Source organism: Pinus tabuliformis, chromosome J, assembly GCF_031772625.1.
Source record: "Pinus tabuliformis cultivar Carrire ecotype Pingquan chromosome J, CPIR1, whole genome shotgun sequence".
NCBI classification, from domain to species: domain Eukaryota; kingdom Viridiplantae; phylum Streptophyta; class Pinopsida; order Pinales; family Pinaceae; genus Pinus; species Pinus tabuliformis.
In genome coordinates this window covers 599,757,029-599,772,185 of record NC_142295.1, presented here as the reverse complement: position 1 = coordinate 599,772,185, position 15,157 = coordinate 599,757,029, and the positions used below count along the sequence as shown (strand labels likewise).

Sequence of the window (15,157 nt, the reverse complement as noted above, 5' to 3'; positions counted from 1 at the left end):
TTTATTTTCAAAGCTGTGTGAATTTTGTGAACTTTATTTATTTATTCTTATTTTTTTTTAAACAACAATTTTTTTTAAAAAGAAAATATTAAAGTAAATGAAAACATAAATTTTTTATTTTTTATGTTGATTTTATTTATTGCTTTAGATTTTTCTTTAAACAATAATTTAAAAACGTAAATTTTTTAATTTATTATTTAAGTTGAAAATTTTTTAAAATCAACAAAATTTTATTTATTAAAACCTAATAAAGAAAATTCGAAAAATATACTATAACTAAAATGAAGTTAGTTTTTTTTTTTTTTAAATAAAAATGAAAATAAGAAAATCTCTTTTTTTTTAATTAGAAATAAAAATAAAATAAAAATTGTTTTGTGTTGTTTTGATTTTTTTATTATCCAAAATATTAAATAAATCAACAGATAAAATATATATATTTTTTATTTTTACACACAAAATATGTTTTTTAATTTTTGTTTAAATAACAAATTAAAAACAATTGTTTTTAATTTATTATTTATGTTGATTTTTTTTATATATTTTAGTTATAAATAAAAAATAAAAAAACTAAAAAAAACAACAAACCGTAAGCAAAAATCGCACCAGGCTCACCACCGCCGGCAGTAATGATGGATCTGAACATGTTATTGTCTTGAGCGTTGTCTTCATTTGTGTCCTTTATCCAGGAGGATCCCTACGCAATCGATATAGTCAGAGAAAGCCAAGATCGACTTTCAAAACAGGTTTGGAAGTTTCTTCTTCCATAAAAAGGTAGCCTGTAATTGCTGCAGTTAAGGCTCCATAATCTTCTTTAAGCAACAACTCGTGCTTTAAATGTTCTAATGTGGATGTTGCAGAGTCTTGCCTCTTGTGTTGTTGGATAAGCTACCAAGAATTCAATCTCCATGAGTTGGGGCAGTGAGATAGCACTCAGACACCTTTCATCGAACTCCTCATCAGCATATATATTAAGTGGAACTAAATAATCTACCTGCTTTCGTGTACTCTTAGTCCCACTGGCCAACAACAGTGAACTACTGGAAGAAAGATGAGACAAAGATGAATGGCTACGCTGAACCATATTCTGCTTCAGTTCACTAGGCAATCCACTGGATTGCTGCAATGGACCAGATGCAGGTGCAGGATCTTCGCTAATGTTTAGTGTAGATGAATTAATTGCAAAGTTTTCATCAAAGACTTTGTGATATAGCAAAAGAAGGTGTTGCTCCATGCGTGCTACTTCTGACTCTAGTAGTGTAATTTCCTGAATCGTTTCTTCAGTCTGCTTAGGAATATGATTCCCACAAGTTGAACTGCAGAAGGTTGAGGCTCGGCCTAGGGAATTTTCCAAAGCCTCCCGCACTGCCAACTGATCATGCAGCTTTTGTTCCAACTGGGCAACATTTTGCTTCAGCGTAGCTTGGCGGTCCTTCTGAGAAAAATGCATTTTCACTCGTGTCCAACCTGTTTTCAAATTATGAAGTATTCGAGGTGACATATCCCAATTATCTGATAATGCCTCACAATCAGGAGCACTCTGTGAGCGCCAATGGTGTGCAGGTTGAGATTTGGATTCAAATGACTCAGACAATGGATTATGTTCTGCGAACCCAACAACTATCGCATCCATAGACTTCTGTTCATCCTTCCTGGCTTCTTGACCCTCTGTATCTCTCGTCATGCTTTCAAAAATCCCTTCACTTTCCACCTGCAATGCTCAATCTATACACTCAATGCATTTATTTCTTATTACAGAAATTACCCAACTCTTGGCCGCAGCAATTGGGGAATTGTAGGACTGACACAATACATGTATGCTCTGACTCCCTTAGAATCCAACTTTGACAAATTCTAGTAAACTCCTTCTGTTTACAGCTCGAGCACAGCTCAACTAAAGGTAAAATGTATGCAAGGCCTCAAGAGAGAACATGGAGATCAAGTTTGAAGATTGGATCCGAAATATCAGCCTATCATATATGTAACCTCTATTCCTATGTGTCCACATGGCTCTGTGGGAATGAAAGTTGGTCAAGGTATTTGGGTGAAATAGATTTGAACATATTAAAATAGCAAGATGAAACAAAGTTCCAGGGATTGGTGGATTTTTTCGATGTGGATGCGGGGGTTTCGCAAAATTGTTATTCCCAATGCAAATTTACAGGATAGAGAGCCTTCCAAGAACAAAGAAATTAACAGTAATTCTGTCACCAAAAGCAACGAGCAACCGAACGTGTTTCTATCTTGTAACTGGACTTAAAGTCAATGTGTATGCTGGTCAGCTGCCGGTTTGGTTGAACTTTCCTTTGACAAATGAGGCGGAAGATTTACATGATAGTTGGGATCTCTAATTCTTTTCAAGGTATAATTCTGGCAAATATTCAGAGTTGTAATGTATGAGTCACGAAGTCTGAGCCGTTGTTTCAAGTATGGATGACCTTCAAGGAGATCTTTATGTCCAGCAACCTGCAGTAGCGAATCTTTGGTTTCAAAACAGTTAGCCCTCAATTGTTCACCGATGACCCACAAATCATCAGATACCAGTAGTTTGTGAAAACCATTTCAACTAGATCAATTGTAACCCGAAAGAATGGCCATTCATTTTAATAGAGGCTTTTACAGCCGCCGAGCGTTCTTTGGCTGCCTTCTTTTACTCTTCGGTTTCTTCACCGAAGAGATCCACATCATCGTCGTCTTCATCCTCGTCCTTAACAGGAATAGAAGCTGACTCCTTTGATGGCTGACTCCCTCCTTCGATTTGAACACCAACACCTTCCCCACAAAAACTTGGGGCTAGTAAGGCATTGATGTGGTTGTACCAACAGGAGGCATTGATGTAATGGGATCCAGGTGCTTGGCCAAGTGCAGAGTATACTCTTATGTCATCTGTTGATGCCTGATACCTGAAAATATAACTGCGTGTGAGAAAGAACTGATCCAGCTGCTCCACGCCTGACTCAGTGCTGAGATTGGAGAATGAGACGGCCATTCTTGATCTCTTCTATGCAGAGAAAGGATTTACTACTGCGCTTGCACCCTCGGCCTCTGCCTCTGACTCTAATTCTGCTTCCGCCGATTAGACAGAGAATTATGAGCAGAGGGTTTGGTGTGCCCTATGGAGATTTCTTATATCCTTCTAGCCAAACAGGAAGATGAAATCAGGTTTGTGTCCAAGCAAATATCCATGGGATGGCACAGAGTGACTCAATTCCTCCACTTGGCTTCTTTTTTTTTAGGGGGTAGCTCCCGATGTTCATTCGACCATACTCCAATTCTGGTGTTGCAGAACGAAAATATTCAATGAATCTCGGTTTCTGCAAAACATTTGATCTGTACTCCTTTGTAGAAACAACAGCCATTTCATCCATCAGTGCACGCCACCCTGGCTTTGGTGCAACTGGAGGCTACATTCCATGCTCCAAAGTAGCAGTAGTAAATCGTTGGAAAGTTCTGAAACACAAATGTTCCTCACCAAAAGACTGTCATATTGTGCATTATGGAAATGGATTCCATATGTTTAAATATTTTCAAAGATTTGCATATATTCAAATATATAGCACATTTATTCCAAAGCTATGTGGACCATTATCACCATTTCTAATCATCGAATTGTATGTGCAGGTTGAAGAAAGGTGGAAGGCTGAGCCCGAATTTCAAACTAGCAAAGAAAATAATTTTTCATTTTTTTTTAAATGTTTTGCATTTTTTTTAAATATCTAAAAAACCAAAAAAAAAACATGGTTATTTTTTTAAATATCTAAAAAAACAAAAGAAATGGTTAGTTTTTTTTTTTTTTTTTTTTTTAATAATAATATGTGTATATATGATACATATATTATTATTATTTTGTGGATTTTTTTTTTGTTTTTTTTTTTTAAATCTAAAATTAAAAACTAAATTTTTTTTTTTTTTTTTAAATCTAAAACTAAAAAACTAAATTTCATCTAAAAAAATTTAAAGATGTTTTTTTTTTTTCATTCACAAAATTCTTTATTGTCTTTTTGCAAATTAGTTCTCCAGCAAGAGTATATTTATTTGAACAAAATCAATAGACTTTCTGACCTTCCTGATCGCATGAAGCGCAGGAAGAGAGCATACTAATCGCTTGATTTGTTTTTATTTATGCAGGGTTTTTTTTTTTTGAAAGACGAAATTTAAAACTAGCTAAACACTAAAACATCAGAAAACTCAAACTTAAACTTCCTTTGTGAAGATCCTGCTGTCACCAGGGTTCACAAATTATTTTGTCTAAAGAAAAATACTAGTACTGAATTAAATTCCTAATGCCTAATCCTTAGCACCATCCTCGGCAACGGCGCCAAAATGTTAGGCAATTTATTGGGCTTAAATTGCTGCATTAAATTATCGACCAGGGAAACTCGTAAGCTTGTGATGATGCTAGCAAAATATATGCAGGAGTAGGCAAATAAATCTATGTCTAGCTAAATTATCTACGATTCAATATAATATGCATGGGAAGAGGCTCCTAACTAAGGAGGTCCTGGTTGTCCTTCCCTACAGTATCATAGAGAAATCATTGATTACATAAAACTAGAAACTTGAAATGAAGACAAGAGAATGAACTTTAATTGTTGTTCAAATTCAAAGAGAGAGAAAGACTAACTTAGTCTCTTGATTGTCCTCTCATGTACTAATCCAAACTAAACTAAGATTCATCCATAAGCATAAGAAATGAAATAACTTGAAACTTAAAAGCAAAAGAATGAATTTCAATTATCACGTGAATCAAATGGAGAGAGAACCTAACTTAGACTCTTGGTTATCTCCTCATATGATACTTGAAACATAAAAGAAAAATAATGAATTTCAATTATCATGCAAATCAAATAGAAGGAGAGCCTAACTTAGACCCTTGGTTATCCTCTAATATGCTGATAAGATTCTAATTTAAAACTCATTCATCAATCACAAACAAATCCTCAAACATCTAAGCAATTAAATGAAATAAGATCTAATATGAAATAACATGTTCCTTTGATCCTTCTAGAGTGAGCTCAATTCTACTAAGAACAAAGTGACAAGCTATTCCATATACTATATTAAGGCAACTTATATCTAAAACTACTTAATGGAAATATATGTACAACTTATATCTAAAACTACATAATGAAATATATGAAAAATGAAGGTTTATTCTATGCCATCATAAGTTGGATACAATGCTCCAAGAGTCCTCCCTTTGGAATGGAGGAGGTACTCCTATTTATACAATGAGATGAGATAACAAACTCATAATGATGATCCACTAATCTCTCTTTAGTTCCATACATTTCTCAACCATCTAGACACATAACCCTATCCTCCATGATCTCCTCCATGAGGTCCATGATTTTCTCCATGAGATCATGATCTTTTCTGTGAGGCTTATCTTATCAAATTCGAATTTGATCATTCAAGGCCACATAAAGATGCCCTGGAAGCTTCCTTTGTACCTACACATGTCAACAAACTCATTCTAATTGTTAGGTATAAGTATAAGCATATTATTTTCTAAAGTTTAGCCATAAATCCACTTAAAAATGTTAAGAATTAATAAAATTTGGAAAAGCATAGTTATGACGCAATAATGAGGTAAATGTAATGATGTGGAGGTGGAATGGAGGTGACATGAAGGTAAAATGTGAAGATACTGGTGAATAATGGAGTGAAAATAGGGACCATTTTGAGGCCCAACAAATGGTATTTACAATGACAGTGGAAGCAGCATTAATAGATCAACAATGATATCGCTTGAGCAGCCGACCATTGATCGGCCCTCCAGGACAATCTTCCCCATTCATTTCTTTAAGAAGAAAGGCATTTTGACCTCTATATGCTGTAATTTTGAAAGGACCTTTCCACAGATTTTCTAACTTTTCGTGCTTGCCTTTCTCTTCATTCCTTGCATCCCACGTCAGCACCACATCATCCAACTAAAATTTATCTGCTTTCACTTTTCTGTCATAGATTTTCTTTATCTTCTCCTGTAAATTAGATGTGCTTTTGAAAACTTCCTCTCTTGTTTGCTACAAGTGGATCATTTGATTCAGCCTTCTCTGCATGGGATCTTCCTCACTGCCGGCCTCCTAAAGAAGTTTGACCACCGAGGCAGCAAGGGAAGTGGGAAATACTGTGTCCACACCATAAACCAGCTCAAACGGTGACATACCAATAGACTTTTTCTGACTAATCCGGTCTGCCCAAAGTGCATGGACCAACCTCTTGTTCCAGCTCTTCTTATTTATTTCCAGCAGCTTCTTGATGATGTTGACCAAAGATTTATTCGAAGATTCCACCAATCCATTGCCTTGCGGATGATAGGCAGTTGAATGACCCAAAATTATGTGATATCTGTGACAAAATTCTACCATCCTTTTCGATTTAAAGGCTGCTACATTATCAGTGATTATTTTGTTTGGACAACCAAAGCGAGACAAGATGTTATTTTCGAGAAATGATATGATTACCATGTCTGTCGCTTGTCTGGTAGGTGTTGCCTCAATCCATTTTGTGAAGTAGTCCGTCGTTGTAAGGATCCACCTATGCTGTCCGGAAGAGGTGGGATGAATTTCCCCAATGAAATCCAACCCCCACTGCTGGAATGGAGCACTCACTTCGATAGGCTTGAGTGGCAAAGGCTGTAGTTTCTATTTTCCTTCAAAAATTTGACACTTATGATAGCACTTTACCATCTTATGCACATCAACAAACTAAGTAGGCCAGTAGTACCCCGCTCTGAAGATTTTGTTCGCTGTTGACTTCCAAAAAAGATGTCCACCACACTCTCCTCCGTGGAAGTCCTCCATGACTTTCTTTGCCTCCTCTTCCACCAAAAAATTTATCAAAATGCCACCGGGATCTTTCCAATACAGTGCAGAATTCAAGATACAAAACTTGGCAGCCTTCAATTTAAGTGTTCTCGCTTTGTTTCTAGCCATGCCGGGTGGTGGTGATAGATTTTTCAGCACATATATTATATCAGAATACCATGGGGACAAAGCAAACATTTCGGATACCTGAACTGAAGTTCCTTCATCATTCTCATCGGACATGGTAGTGATCAGATTTATGTCCAATGCATGCAAATTTGACTCGGCCATTAGCTTCGCCAATCCCTGTCCTTTGACCAGATTTGTAGGCTTTATCTCCACATCGTATTCTAGCAAAGCTACGATCCATTTGCCTCTTCTCCCTTCCGGATCGGTCTGCACTAAAACATCTTTCAAAGCAGTGTTAGGAACATAGGCCAGAATGTGAGAATGTAAGATATACACCTGGAAATCCTCCAGTGCCTTCACCAATGCCAGGGCTTACTTCTCAATGTTGTTGTACTTCAAAGTTGCATTCCTTATAGCCCTGCTGAAGAATGCAATGGGTCTTTCATGATCATCCCTTTTCTGCAAAAATATTGTTGCCATAGTGTGCTCAGAAGCAAATGAAAACAATATGAAATCTTGAGTGTAATCCGGACTGACTAGAACTGGAGCTGAAGAGAGGGCCAATTTGACCAAGTTGAAAGATTTTATAGCCTCATCCGTCCATTTCACCTGGCTGTCCTTCTTAAGCATGTTGGTCATTTCTTTCAAATGTTTCGCAAGATTAGGCACAAAGCGACGCAGAAAATTCATCTTACCATTGAATGACTGTATCTCCTTTTTGTTCCTAGGCAGATCGATTTGCTGAATTACTTGGACACGTGCTGGGTCTATGTGGATGCCATCTTTTGAAATGATATGCCCAAGTAATTTTCCTTCCTCCATGGCAAACAATATCTTCTTAGGATTCATCGATAAACCATATTTCCTGCATTTTTGAAAGACAATTTTTAGGTGATGCATGTGCTCTTCATCAGATTTTGAAAACACCATCAAGTCATCCAAGTACACCACCAAAAACACATCATTCTCATTTGCAAATGCCAAGTCCATTGCACGCTGAAATGTGGCACCTGCATTCTTTAAACCGAATGGCATTTTGGCATAGTGAAATGTTCCCCATGGAGTTGTGAATGCTGTCTTATCCCTATCATCTTCATGGACTGAAATTTGGTTATATCCAGAATAACCATCAAGTAGGGAAATACGTGATTCCCCCACTACTCGCTGAAGTATATGGTCCATCTTGGGCAACAGATAGTTGTCCTTCAATGAGACCTTGTTTAGATTTCTGAAATCGATTCATAGGCGGATCTCACCGTCTTCTTTTGTACAGGCACTAAGTTAGATATCCAATCTGAAAATCTGATAGGCACAATGATACCTGACTTGTACAACCTATTTACCTCTTTTTTGATGGATGGAAGCAACTTTGGATTGATCCTTCTCAGCTTTTGTCTAAATGGTTTTTGATTGCGATTGATAGGTATGGTGTGCTGAATGATGTTCATATGATATGTCTTTAAATCAGAATAATCCCAAGCAAATACATCTGCAAATGAAGCCATCAGACTGGTATATTTGTCCTTGATCTTTGGCGGTAGTGTCTTGGACAATTTTACCAATTTGGGATTTGTTGTTGTACCGATGTTGACTTCTTCTACACCTTTCTCCGTGGGCTGCAAAGTTGGCTTGCGGGCTACGTCATCCTGATCAAAAAGTTCTTCTAGGGGTATCTAGCCTTTAGGAATGATGTTGTTCTTCAGCTGCAATATGTCCATTTGATTGATTTGTACTTCTTCTGTACCATTCCATTTGTTCTCATCGTTTTCCACATCAATTAAGGTTTCTTTGAACTTACCTTTGTTGAGCAGAAAATCCTTAATCTCCTCATCATCTTGGAACACTTGCTAATGTCACTGATTGTCTGGAATGGTTGGACGGTGCTTGACATGGATTTCAAATTTATTGCTGGAGTTCATGGGGATCTTCAAGCTGCTCACTGCCTTGGCAAGAGCATCAGCAATACTATTTTGTATTCGTGGCACGCATGTCAAGGTGTATTCGGAAAATAGCTTCAAGATTTCCAAAACTACATTACGATAGGCCCGCATCCTAGGATGTTTTGCTTGATACTCACCTCTGACCTATTTTATCACCAACTCGGAATCGCCATATACTGAAATCCTCTTTGCATTCAGTTTTCTAAGAATCTTCAGGCCCGCAATCAGAGCTTCATATTCAGCTTCATTATTGAAACATTCGAAGGATAGTTTGTAGGAGCAAACTCTCACACTGCTAGGCACTTTGTTTGGGGCGGAGAAAGGACTGCGTACCCAAATACCAATACCAGCTCCACCATTCCCTACTGCTCCATCAAAATCCATGGTCCATAAGCCTTCTTCTTCCTCTTGCAAGTGCTGAAAATCTTTTTGTTGTCCATTGTTTGTTTACTGTCCATCGTTTTCAACTCATTGCCCAATCTTTTGTCGCTTTTCTTGTCTTTCTTTCTTCAAAATCTCTCTAAAATTTTATGTTATCTCTGGAATGTCGTCTGCTTCTACTATGTGACTATCTATTTCATTTAAACTATCTGAAAACAAAACAAAAGACTCTAAATCTGTATGTACATAGTTTATAGGATGATTTATCGGTTTCTCCTTGCTTGTGATCATATACTTCATCTTTTGTTCCCGATATAATTTCCTCATTTGTCCAAACACTGGGATTGTTGCATAGGAGAAATCCAGCTGTAGTGTCCCATTCAATTTCGCTACCCAAGATCTGGAAAGAAGCATGCCAAACCTTGGAGGAATGTTCGCTATCACTACATCCATCAGAACATTTTTCCTAGGAAGCTAATCCAAACTCACAACTAAGTCTTTGATGAGCCCTATGCACCTTACTCTACTGGAGTCGAATGAATAGAGATCATGATATTGGTGGGTGATGTCCAGACCAAGCTTATCCATGATAGCCTTGGGCATGAGATTGTGAGAGGCTCCGGAATCGAACATGGCATTGTGTAGCACAAAGTCATGCAATCGTAAACTGATATAGAAGGGTGGCACCTTGCTCTCAGGAGACTCACCATTTGTCGCTGGCCCAAAAATCATTTCAGGCTGATCATGTTCCACGATTACCATGTCGGACATTAGGTCCAAATTTAACATCTTAGAAATCTGTCCTCTGTAACCGCTATTCTTCATGATTTCAGTCAAAGGGATGGATACCTTTAGCTTAGAAATCTCATTATCTAGGCTGAAAGTGGGAGTTATTTCTACCTCTTTGACTGGGATCTCTTTCCTTTCCTTCTCTTTTGAGGTGGCTGATTTTTGTGATTGTTCTACTAACTTTGATTTGCTGCTCTCTGGAACAACCGCCTCCTTTCCCTTTCTTTGGGTAGCTGATGGATCATTCTTTGTTGTTTCATCCTCCTTCTTTTTCTAATTTGGTTTGGCCAGTACATCTCTGTTTCTAAGGGAATATCACTACTGTTGTGTGGAAAAAGCATTCATATACCCCCTTTGATATTCTTTTGACTCTTCTTCCAACACGGTTTCATTAGCTAGAATAAAATCGGTGTCTTGGTGTGTAGCTGAATTCACTGCACATTCTTCTTCTTTGGTGATGTAAGTAGGTAGCTCATCTGGAGTAAGAAGATGGTTTTCCTCGCCTATTACATTCCTATCCTCATCTGATTCCGTTCCATGCATGAAATTCTGCTACAAAGGTGTTTGTACCGGCTATTGTGCTGCTTGCTCTTGAGTCCGCTGATCTCTGTCTTATCCTATATTGTGGCTGCTATTGGCCACGAAAGTTAGGATTCCTAACTTGTGGCTCTGGCTTGTCAAGTTATACTCTCTCAAGCATTTGTTCCACCTTTTTGAGCAACTGATCCATTGAAGAAGATTCTTCTTTCACCGTGGTTTTCTTCTCCACTTTCGCTCTTGCTCTTTTGGACAACAGATTTGCCTCAACGCTGACTGCAATTTTCTACATGTCTTCCATTGTAGCCGGTTCTCTCTCTCTCTCAATTGGTATGCCATGTTAGCATCAAAACCATCCGAAAACTTCATCATTGCTAGTCCCATAGGTGGCTTTAGATGGTCTGGAATTTCATTGTAGACTGCATTAAATCTAACAAAATAATCTTGGACCGACTCACCAGCATTCCGCTTGATTTGTTCATACTCGGCCAGAATTTGAAAGGGATTCTTTTTTACTTCCGACCTGTTCAAAAAATGCCTTTGTAGCTCAGCCAAGTTGGTGATGCTTGCAGCCGTCAAACCTCTGAACCATTTCCTTATATTGCCTGCAAATGTTTGTACAAAGAGCCTCATTGCCACGTTTTCCGCATCAATCTCATGAAGTTCATAGAAATCTGCCATTTTATCCACATGTTGTTGAGTTGTAATACTGTTAGGAGTGCCATCAAAAAATGGGATTTTACTTTGAAAATCATTCGGCATGTCATCTAGGACTTGGGGAAGAACAAGGGGTGCAAAACGAGCAACCATCATTCTTGGTGGATTTGGCCTTGGAGGCGTCAGAGGAGTGTGCATAGTTTGCAAGGGGCTTGCACTTGGAGTTTGGGGGTGTGTGGCAATGTAGTTATCAATTAATCTATTAGCTCTTTCCGTCTCAAGGTCTACAAGAAATTGCGGATTGGGGATGGTGTAATCAACAGCCTTTTCGGATTTAGACTCGAACAGTGATATCTCAAATCGTTCGTCAAACTCAAGCTCTTCAAGATACTCAAAAATATCAGGACATGAATGGGATTTGAACACGGGGGTTATGGTGATTTCTTGACGAAGGAGTCTTGGGATCAAATTGGGATTTTCGTAAATATGAGGAGGGTCCGGGTCTGGATTCACTCTGGTATATCATCTCGAAGCCAGCGTGCTATTGGGATAAATCACAGGACACAACCAACTTACTCAGCCTTTCCAATCCTAAGCTCATCATCCAGAAGCCTAGAATTCTTGTGAAACAAGGGGATTTGATTTTCAACTTGTTCCCCAGTATGGTTGCCACTATGTTAGCACCTAAATCTGCCTTAGGCTGAAGGAAGGAAAAAATTAGGGTAACCACAAACCACGCTCAGTCTGGTAGCTAGCCCTACCAAAGCAGGAGAGGGCTCTCTCCGAGTCACACTCAGTGAATGGATAGGCAAAATGGTCTGAGATGACTTACAATGTGATGTTTACCTTAGGCTAGTAAGTTAAAGAGGATTTTGGAAAAGATTTTTGAAAGTGGCCGAGCTTTTGGGATGTATATGGGACTGGCGCTTAGCAAAGAACAGAGAATTGAGAATGAAGGCACAGATTATTCCGTGAGGCAAGGTAGGCAGGAAGCACAACAATTTCAACTTAAGGTGACGCGGAATGGAAAGATTTCCGAAGATAGAGAAAAGGGAATGGTCGCATGAATCCTTTTCAACAGAAGAATAACACTACACATGAAATTTTCCCACAGGCAGAGCAATATAAATTGAATTCTACCTAATCTCACTTAGAAAATTTCACTGAAATGAAACATGAAATGAATTATGAAACATAGCAAGATACATATGGAACATAAGAACACATTTTCTACACTCACAACCACAAGAATCTCATGAAACAGAGTCGCTTCCTTTCATTAACACTCTGTCAAAAATACACAGTGCAGAAACATAGTTTCTTTCCCACAGTCTCCCAGAAGTTACAAGCCAGCCAACCCTTTGCAAATAACTTGCTTACAATATATAGAAAGTTTAGAGAAGAGAGGAACACCCAGGGGTTGGGAAGTTACTCAAATCATTTCGAAAAGGAGATGGAGAGCCAAACATCAGCTACAGGTGCAGCGCTCTCAAGCATGACATTTGGCTGGGGTGACCCTTTACATTCTTTTGCCACTTGGATAGATGCCCACCTGGAGAGAAAACTCTTTAAATTCTGCCTTTGGTGCCAAAAAACTGAAGAGTAGATGACCGGGCACACTTGGAGAAGTCGCGACCCAAAATTTCGTGAAACGGGAGCAATTTGGTAGTTTTTTCCCCTGTGCGCCGCGCCAAATTCCCTGTGCATCGTGGCACTTTGGAGTCTGTTTTGGGGCACTTGTAGGTGTCCAAAATGTGCCCAAGTGGGCTTGTTGGAAAGCCTATCCTGTCTACTTTCCAACCCAACTAGAATTTCTGAATGTGAAGCTCATTTGCCCCTCCAAAACTTCATTCTCCCAAGACTGCTTTCTGTGTGTCCAAAAAGTGGCAGAGAGGCCTGGGTGTTTTTTGACCTTTAGGAGACCCAAAACTTGTCAAAATTTCTTTCCCGGACACCAGTAGACATATTTTTCAATGCTGAATCCCAATATGCAAGCGGTTCCTCAATTGGAGTGCTAGGATTTTAGCGTCGCGCCAGTGGCGCGGCGCAAAGGGAGAAATTCCCTGTTTTGTGCTCAAAAATTTTGCCTGTGACCAAAATTTGTGCAATTTTTTTGGAATTTGGGCTGGAGGTTCCCTATGAAGTGATTTTCTATGCCAAGGAAGCCTCACCTAAGATTCGAAGCCGATCTTGCTCCTTTGCCTCCTTTGCCTCTTTTGCCTCTTTTCTCACTTTGCTTAATTTTGCCTTTAGACTCCTGATTCTTGCCTTGGAAATCATGTTGCGGGCCTGGTAGTGATAAGTCATGCACCTCAACATGTGTTTCTCCCTGTTTGCTTTGTCCAATAGCCTCTCCAAATGCATGTTGATCCTCTCAAGGTTGGACTCCCGGTCTTCATTGATTTCTTGCTCCAAAGAGGTGAGCGGAGCCCTTCTTCTTTGATCAGCTTGGCATTGCTCACAGATGTTCTGCACCTCCATGATCATCTATTGGTCCTCAAGCTATTTGTTTCTCCACTCTAGGTAGTTCATGTTCCACTTGGCCCTTTCTAGATCAATGGTCAAGTCTTCAATCTCTGATTGCTGCTCCTTGATGATCTCTATAAGCTCCTCATTGGTGGGTTTTGCATCAGTCTCATCACCCTGGAGGAGAACAAACTCGGTCTCGTGCTCACCCGATGGCCCCTCCTCCTACATTGGCTCCTTGCCCTTACGCTGCTCCTGTGATGCTGATGGCGGAAGTGAGGCCCCTTCCACCCCGGGTGGAGATAACACTCGCTTTGCTGCTGCAAACAACGGTTTGGTACCTTTCGGATAGCCTCTCTGATATGTGATGAAAACTGGAATGGTGGTAGTCTCATGACTCTCAAACTGATGTGAAGGACTTCCCATCTCAGGCTCAAACTGATATGAAGGACCTCCCAGCTCATGCTCAGCCTCATGTGAAGGACCTCCCACCTCATGCTCAGCCTGATGTGAAGGACCTCCCACCTCATGTTCTGCCTCTGATATCACCGGTGGAGCGCTGAAGAAATCACGGGAAATGAAGTCCTCCCAAGAAATACCCTGCAATCCCAACTGATAGTCCACTAAAATCTGGATGAGAGAAAAATGATAGACATTGTTTAGCTGCTGTCGTGGGGTCTTGCGCTGCATGAAGTTTTTCATCTTCTCAATGTTGTTGCAGATGAAAAATGGGAGGCTCATCATCTTCACCCTAGTGAACTGCATGAGCAAGCGGATGTGATAGGAATAAAGGCGAGAAAACCTCCCCTTGCAACTAAAATACTTCATGATCAATATAATGAGTGGGGCATACTCATCCCTCAAAAATCTGAATGGAAAAACCCTGGTGAGCTGGCTCAAGCAGCTGTTCTTGATGTAAGGCTCATAGTGATGCCTCTCCACCTTTTTTCTTCTTATGCCACTACTCCCCAACGTTAGGTATCGATGTTGCTACTGATATAGCCTTCGGTGTCAAGGAGAAAGTGACCCCAGCCAGGACATATTGGCCTCCTTGTAGATGAAGTGCAAAAAGGTGGGCCAACTCATGATGTACTCTGACATTTGCCACCCTTTGGCAAAATTCATAACATGCCAAGTGTTGGAAACAAGACATGGCAAGTGGGCATGCCTGTAGCTCTGTGAGGGTATTGGACTCATCTATGAGATGTCTGCCACTCCGGTGATGTCTCCTTTGGGCCCTCTCTCTTGAAGATGTGTCACTGTGTGTATCCCCCTCATAATCTGATGAATTTTCTGATGTCGCCACTGCTACTTGTACCCTAAGTTTAGTGCTGCCCTCTGAATCCAATGAAAATGATGAATGCTCTGAAAATCTGTCACCAAGGGGACAATAAAACAGGGGAGTGTTAGGAGGGGAATGATGAAAAGGGGAATAGGGGTTTAAAAGAGAAA

The 15,157-nt window shown here is 39.5% G+C and overlaps 1 pseudogene; it reads right to left on the bottom strand.

The window, feature by feature from the left end:
* Nucleotides 1-2,259: 2,259 nt before the first annotated feature.
* LOC149228400 (phosphoenolpyruvate carboxylase-like) overlaps nt 2,260-15,157 on the bottom strand; it is a 146,478-nt pseudogene continuing 133,580 nt past the window's right edge.